The sequence below is a fragment of the Monodelphis domestica genome, chromosome 3 (genome assembly GCF_027887165.1).
Source record: "Monodelphis domestica isolate mMonDom1 chromosome 3, mMonDom1.pri, whole genome shotgun sequence".
In the NCBI taxonomy this organism is placed as follows: Eukaryota; Metazoa; Chordata; class Mammalia; order Didelphimorphia; family Didelphidae; genus Monodelphis; species Monodelphis domestica.
Genome location: NC_077229.1, coordinates 128,115,106 through 128,121,911, shown reverse-complemented (window position 1 = coordinate 128,121,911; position 6,806 = coordinate 128,115,106). Strand labels below are relative to the sequence as shown.

Below are 6,806 nucleotides of genomic sequence, written 5' to 3'. Positions count from 1 at the left end.
GATGAAATTACATTAGCTAGGCTAGAAGAGAAATCAAATCTCCAAGCTCCACCCTCCACATGTATGTATACATACATACATAATACATACATTCACATATCCACCAAAAATAATTAAACCAAATTTGCCTTGTGTCTTCTGGCCTCAAAGTTATAAACGACATTAGCTCAGTTTCTGGCAGTAGGTCCAGTGTGACAATCAAGAGAATGCCAAGCTGCCTCTTCTCATGGAGGAACAGAAGTCTTCAAATCCAAAGAGATCAAGATCACTGGACCATGCCTGGTCTGGGCTGGCCGCCAACCTCAAGAGCATAGCATGCTGGGAATGTCAAAGTGGGCTTCTATGCCTAACAATTGCACTCCTCAGAAATCCCTAGGAAGCCCTGGAATCCTACTCATCCCATCTAGGCATGGATCCCGGACCAAGCTTCCAATGAGTTTGTGAGTCCCAATTGTCTTCTGCAATGCATGTTTATTTAAACCAAATGCCACTAATACTTCCTGGAATGCTGAGCTGCTGAGTGAGTCTAATTGTTCTTGGCTCCCTTTAAGATGTCTGAGATGCTGCTCAAGATTTCTTATTCTTATCAGCTTGATAATACTTGCCTTTTGATAGCAGATTTATTGTTATATATCAACACCTTCTACACTTCTGCTTTCTGTTGCTCTGAGCTTTAAGAAGATTTATGACTTTGTTGGTTTTCAAAGCCAACAGATTTAGTCTTCATGGATGACAAATCACTTTCACCTTAGTGTGCTGTAACAGCAGAAAGAGCCCTGCACTTGGAGTCTGAGGACCTGGCTCTGAGGCTCAGCTCTAAAGTAAATATGTGGTGTCATCTTGGGCCAGTCTAGGTTTCACAGAATCTTGGAGTCTGTAGGGTCTTTAGAGGCCACAAAGTCCAACCTCTGAACCATACCAGATAAATGATCATTCTGTCTTGCTTGGCAACTTCTAGAAGAAGAAGAAACCACTGACCCCCAAGACAGCTATTCAACTTTGGGGTACCTCAAATTAGAAGGAAGTGTTTCCTTACAGCAAGCTTAAATTTTTCTTTTTGTAATTTCTACCCATTGTCAGTATTTTGAACTTAAACTATAATCCCCTGTCCAACATTTGGCCGTTCCTTGGGGACTTCTAGAAAAGGAAACCACTACCTTCCAAGACAGCTTTGAGATGCCTTTAAGGAAATGTTTCTTTATATCGTTTAAGTTTCCCTTTTGGCAATCTGTACCTATTATTAATATTTCTGCTAATTCTGCTTTAATAACAGCTCTTTATCTTGTTGTTGTTGTTGCTGTTATTGTTTAGAATTATCCAGGGAGGCTAGCTTTTAAAAAAATATTAAAAAAATATTTTTGGGGCAAGCTAAGTGACTCAGTGGGTTGAATGCCAGGCCTAGAGATGGGAAGTCTTGGATTCAAATTTTGCCTCAAACACTTCTTAGCTTTGTGACCTTGGGAAAGTCTTAATGGCCTAGCCCTTACTGCTCTTCTGTTTTGGAGCCAACACTTAGTTTTGACAGATGGGAGGTAAGGCTAAAAAATACAGATCTTATATACATATATATGTATAGACACTTTTATTGATATTCTTCATTTTTCCACCATCAGTATTGTTCCTCCATTCAACTTCCTACATTTCCCAGAGAGATATCATTTAAAATTTTTAAAAGAACAAGAGAACAAAAATGATCAGTATATTGAAAAAAAGTTGACAACACAGGCAATGTTTTACACCCATGGTCACCATCTCATATCTTCTCATATGTCTTCTTTGGAACCAATCTTTTTCTTTATAATTTTGCAACAATAATTTTTATTATTTTGTGATTGCTATTCTTTATATTAATGTTATAGTCATTGTGCAAATAATTTTCTTGACTTTTTTCAATACAAATTGTTCATGTAAGGATTTCTACACTTTTCTATAGTCCCTATTTCTTACAACACAACAATATTAATTTCATTCATGTACTATAACTTGTTTAGCCATATCCGAACTGATGGGCATTTTCATTGTTTCCAGTTCATTGCCATCAATATTGTTATATATAGTCCTTTTTTTTTTAACTAATGACTTCCCTGTGATATATCTCAAGGTGGAATCTCAGATTCAAAAGGTATAAACATTTTGGCTATTTCATATGCACAATTCCAAATTATTTTCCAAAATGGCTGTTTTAATTCACAATTCCAACACCACTGTATTAGTATGTTGGTTTTACCACAACTCTTCCAGCATTGGCTTTTCCAACCTTTCTCTCAGGAGGGGTAACTTTTAATAATTTTAAAACAAAATTATCAGTTTAATGGTAAGTGTATTTCATTCAGTTTAGATTGGTCTTCTGTCTTTAATATATATATGATATATATATATATATTTATTTATAAATAAGTGAGGCAGGTGAGGTGACTTTTTTTTCCATTTAGAAAAATAGCAAATTTTATTTTGTTTTTCTTTTCAAAACTCAGCTTCTTACTAATTTAATCTAGAATTCCCACAATGTCCCAAGGAGGTTAATGAGCAGAGTAATGGTGTTTAAAATTCTTTTTTAAAATACATGGGATTCATTCAGTCCCCAGAGATCCCAACAATCTTTGCTTTATATCTTTTAACTGAGCTGATAAAGGTAATTTCACATGGTGTGAGACAATCTTATTTGCATTACCTATAGGGCTATTGTGAGATAAATACTATATCTACATTTTTCAGAAATTTGGAATGCTTCACAAATTCACATATCATCCTTGAGCAGGGGTCATGCTAATCTTCTTTGAATCATTCCAATTTTAGTATATGTGCTGCTGAAGTGAACACAGAGATTAATACACAGAGCACGATAGAAATGTGACCTCTGATAGAAAAGACAGGGGCCATCAGTTCTTCTAATGGCTATGCCACTAACTAGTTGGCTGACTGTGCATCTGAAAATTGTTTAATCTCTCATTTGTTCACCATGAAAATGAAGAGTAATCCTTAAAATCCTTAGGGGCATGGGATAGGGTGGTGGGGAGGGCAGCCTTCTTCTCCATGTTTGCCAGTACAAAAATCACCATCTTTGTTCAATGACCCAAACAAATCTGTCTGAGAGGTGTAGGAAGGCTAATTTGAGTGGCCCAAGTCTATAAATCAGATCAAAGAGTCTTCACTGGGAGTTTAGACTATTTTGTACTCTTCTTAGAGAGGGCACTTGTCTCTAGGGTTCATACTGTGGGGTAAAAGGGGCGTTCACAGAGGATGAGCCTTTCCAGGGCTGCCAATGCACCTTTGGTATTCACCTTTCATCCAACTTTCACTGCCAAGAAGCTGTAGCTTTCACAGTGGCCACACCACAGCAAAACCCTCTTGACAAATAGGCTAAACCAGACCGAGAATGGGTCACAAACTTATCAGTGATTTAGGGGGATGTATACCCCAAACGTAGGAAGCCTTCTCCCAGTGGAATACTTGGAGGAGAACCATTTGTTCCAATGTCCATGAAGGCGGATGATGAAGGTACCATAGAGCACTTCAAGCTTGGTCAGACTTGGAAGACATCAGAGTCATCCTCTGCTTCCCAGGCTATCACCGGTTACCCTGACTTTTGTCTTACTATTAGACTTTGATGACTCTGGAAGAGAGCGTGAGGCTGATGACTGGACAACTCTGCCTCACTTAAGTCCAAATCACTGGCAAATCAAGAAGCCACTTGTGATGTCACCATTCTTCAAAAATGAAGGACCATCACCAACAACTGCAGGGCCCTTTTGAACCTAGGCTCAGGCAACTTGGGGGCCTCTCTTCTAATTTATTATATATTAATATTATTAATATAATTTATATATACATAAAATAAATAACCACCTCTAATTCTTTTGCTGATCTTTCCCTGATGTGATCTCCAATCTATCTGCCTTCCTGGTGATCCACTTTTCAATGCTCATTAGCTTATGAATGCTTTTCATAAAATGTCTAGGAAGTGGCTTCACCAGGGCTGATTACTGCAAGTCTATCACCACTTTCCTCCTTCTGGATACCTGGGGATAAAAGCCCATGTTCCTCTTGAGTCCGAAAGGGCAGTACCTTGTCTAGGTCATGGCTCTTTGCCCTCTGCATGCTCAGGGTCTGATTCTAAGATGGAAGGTAAGGGTTACAAAAAAGAAAAGAAAAGAAGGGTATATTTTACCCATGTAACGGTGAGGATTTTGTCAATTTTGAAGAGTGCTGACTCCTAATAAGCTGAGTCCTTTCTCCCTCAGGAGGCCAGGAGGCACATTGATAGTTCAAGCATCTCAGGCTCCCAGAACAACGAAGTATCAAAGATGAATCCCTAGCCCTTTAAAGACAATCCAGTTCAGCTTCCATAAGACAGATGCCACTTCTACCACAATAGCAATGCTAGAATAGGGATTATTGTGTGGGCTCAGATGCTGTGGGAGATTGATGGTTATTAACCATTTTTTTTGGTTATGAACCTTTCTGGAAATCTTGTGAAGCATATGGACCCCTTCATGAATAATGTTTTAAATGCATAAAATAAAATACATGGGATTATAGACAGCTAATTATATTGAAATAGTTATCAAAATATTTTTTTAAAAAAGAAGTTTATAAATGTAAGGACTAGATGATGTCAAAGTCCCATCGAAATCTTCATTTTGGTATTTGGGATAGAATTTCAAATCAAAGGCTTTCAAAGACCATCTATATCTATATCTATATATACATATATACACACATTTATGTATATACCGGGTGTATGGGGTGCTCAGGGAGGGGTAGTATCTCTGATATGGAGGGCTTGTCGTACCCTTCTAAAGCAGCTCTCCAGCCTCTGACCCCCACCTGACACCCAGCTCTCACTTGTGGCTCCTAGTAGCTGCTAGCATGTGGCAGTGGCCACACCCTGGGCAACGGCTTCAACAGGCTGGCTAAACCTTGTGAGGGTAGCCATTGGGTCATCGACCCCTGGTGAACTAGGGCTTTGCTCACCCAGCATGTGAAGACTGTTTCAGCTGAACAGATGGAAGAAACCAATAAGAAGGTTCAACGGCTGAGAGGGCGACGCAGCAAGGCACTGTGGAGTGCTTAGGGCGTGTTGGAGCACAAAAGACAACATGGCCATCCAATGCAGCTGAGGAAGTCTCCAGGTATAACGACTTTTCGTGTCACTGGACCAGGCTTCCAACACCGAGAGAGTGGGACTGTCTCTGTGCATCAACTTTTCCACTTAAATCTCTTTCACGCACAAGTGTTTTTGTGCACACTCATCTATATCACAGATGAAAGCGCACAAAGACAATCGTCATCCTTGGTTACTGAGAGACTACTACTATATGTATATTCACACATGTATTATATCTTTTTATTTAATATATTATGTTATATAAAATATATAAAACGATATAATATATTAATATATTACATCATATATATCATGTAATTATAATTCATATGGCAATAAATATTTCCAAATTACAACTTTTTGTAAATTTCAATATTTAACATTATATATATATATATATATATATGGTCTTTGAAAGCCCAGAACTTAAATAAAGAAAAAGAACCAAAGGGATATTAAACCAAATGTAAAAATGAATCTTTACATGAGTTCTAAACAAGTCTCTTTGATTGGTTTAGAAGAAGCAACACTATCTGAGCTGAAAACTGGCTATATGTTTGGGGGGCTTTAAATAGATAAGTTCTGGAGATAGCCAGCAATGTAAAGGTTTAGGAGTTCAAAAGTTTGGATGAGCCAAAGAGAGAAAGTCTGAAGTTAGTTAAGAAACCAATTCTACTTCTTGGAGAACAGATTTTTCTCTCCTCTTTCTTCTCTATCAGTCATGGCATCCAGCAACAGAGCTTCCCTCCCAGAAGGAAGTATCCCATTTGGCAATTGGAGAGTCAGTTGAACAGAATTTGAGGAAGATCAGAAGCATCTAGAAAGTCAGTTTAAAAGAATCTGAGTCATAGTAAAAGGGGAAGATATACGCTCCAAACAAACATAGATGCATGAGTCCAGATGCAGCTTCAAGGAGTATAAGCCTTAGCAGCAGAGAAGAAAGCTGATTATGGGTTCAAGAGAGAATTAGCTCTGACTATTGAAAATCGAACTTCAGAGAGGGTATCATTGGAGAGAAAGGCTCTTGCTTGAGGCTCTATAATACTAACAAATACTGTAAGTTTGAGCCCTCTCTTCCTATGGACTTGGTATGTATTTGTTGTCTTAGTAAATAACTGTGCTTTTGAATGAATGTGTCTATTGTATGATAATGAATGGGACCCTTTAACTTGAGGTAGCAGTCGCCCTTTAGGTACCCAGCTTCCAAGTGGGAGTTCAAGGCAAGGGAAACTCCTAAGGGAGCTCCTAAGATACACATACAACAAAAAATCCACAAACTAAATATTTAGATAGTATATTAAAGATTGCAAAACACTTTGCCTATATTATTTCACTTAATTCTTATAAAAATCACAGACTCTGAGAAATGAAAGTGACCTCAGCTGCCATATAGTTCAACCCAGCAAGGGTGAAAAAAATAGAGAGAAGACAAAAAGGAAGGGAAGGAGAAAGAATTAAAGAGAACAGGAGAGGAGGAAAGGGGAGAGGAGAGGACCTCTGGGACTGGATAAAAATCCTTAAGTAAGATTTATATTGAAGGGCTTTGCCTGTATAAAAATGTAGTATGGAATAAGAAAGGCTAACATTGGTTTTTACACAGATAGAAAAATAAAAATTTAAATAACATAAAAATCAAAATCACATGTCACATAATTATAATTCATATGGCAATAAATACTTCCAAATTATAACTTTTTGT

The 6,806-nt window shown here is 37.8% G+C and overlaps 1 non-coding gene across 1 annotated transcript; it reads right to left on the bottom strand.

Moving 5' to 3' along the window:
* Positions 1 to 2,713: 2,713 nt before the first annotated feature.
* Positions 2,714 to 2,820, bottom strand: LOC130458567 (U6 spliceosomal RNA). The gene has a single exon (XR_008917983.1). It is a non-coding gene; the product is annotated as a U6 spliceosomal RNA (small nuclear RNA).
* Between the last annotated feature and the right edge of the window lie 3,986 nt (positions 2,821 to 6,806).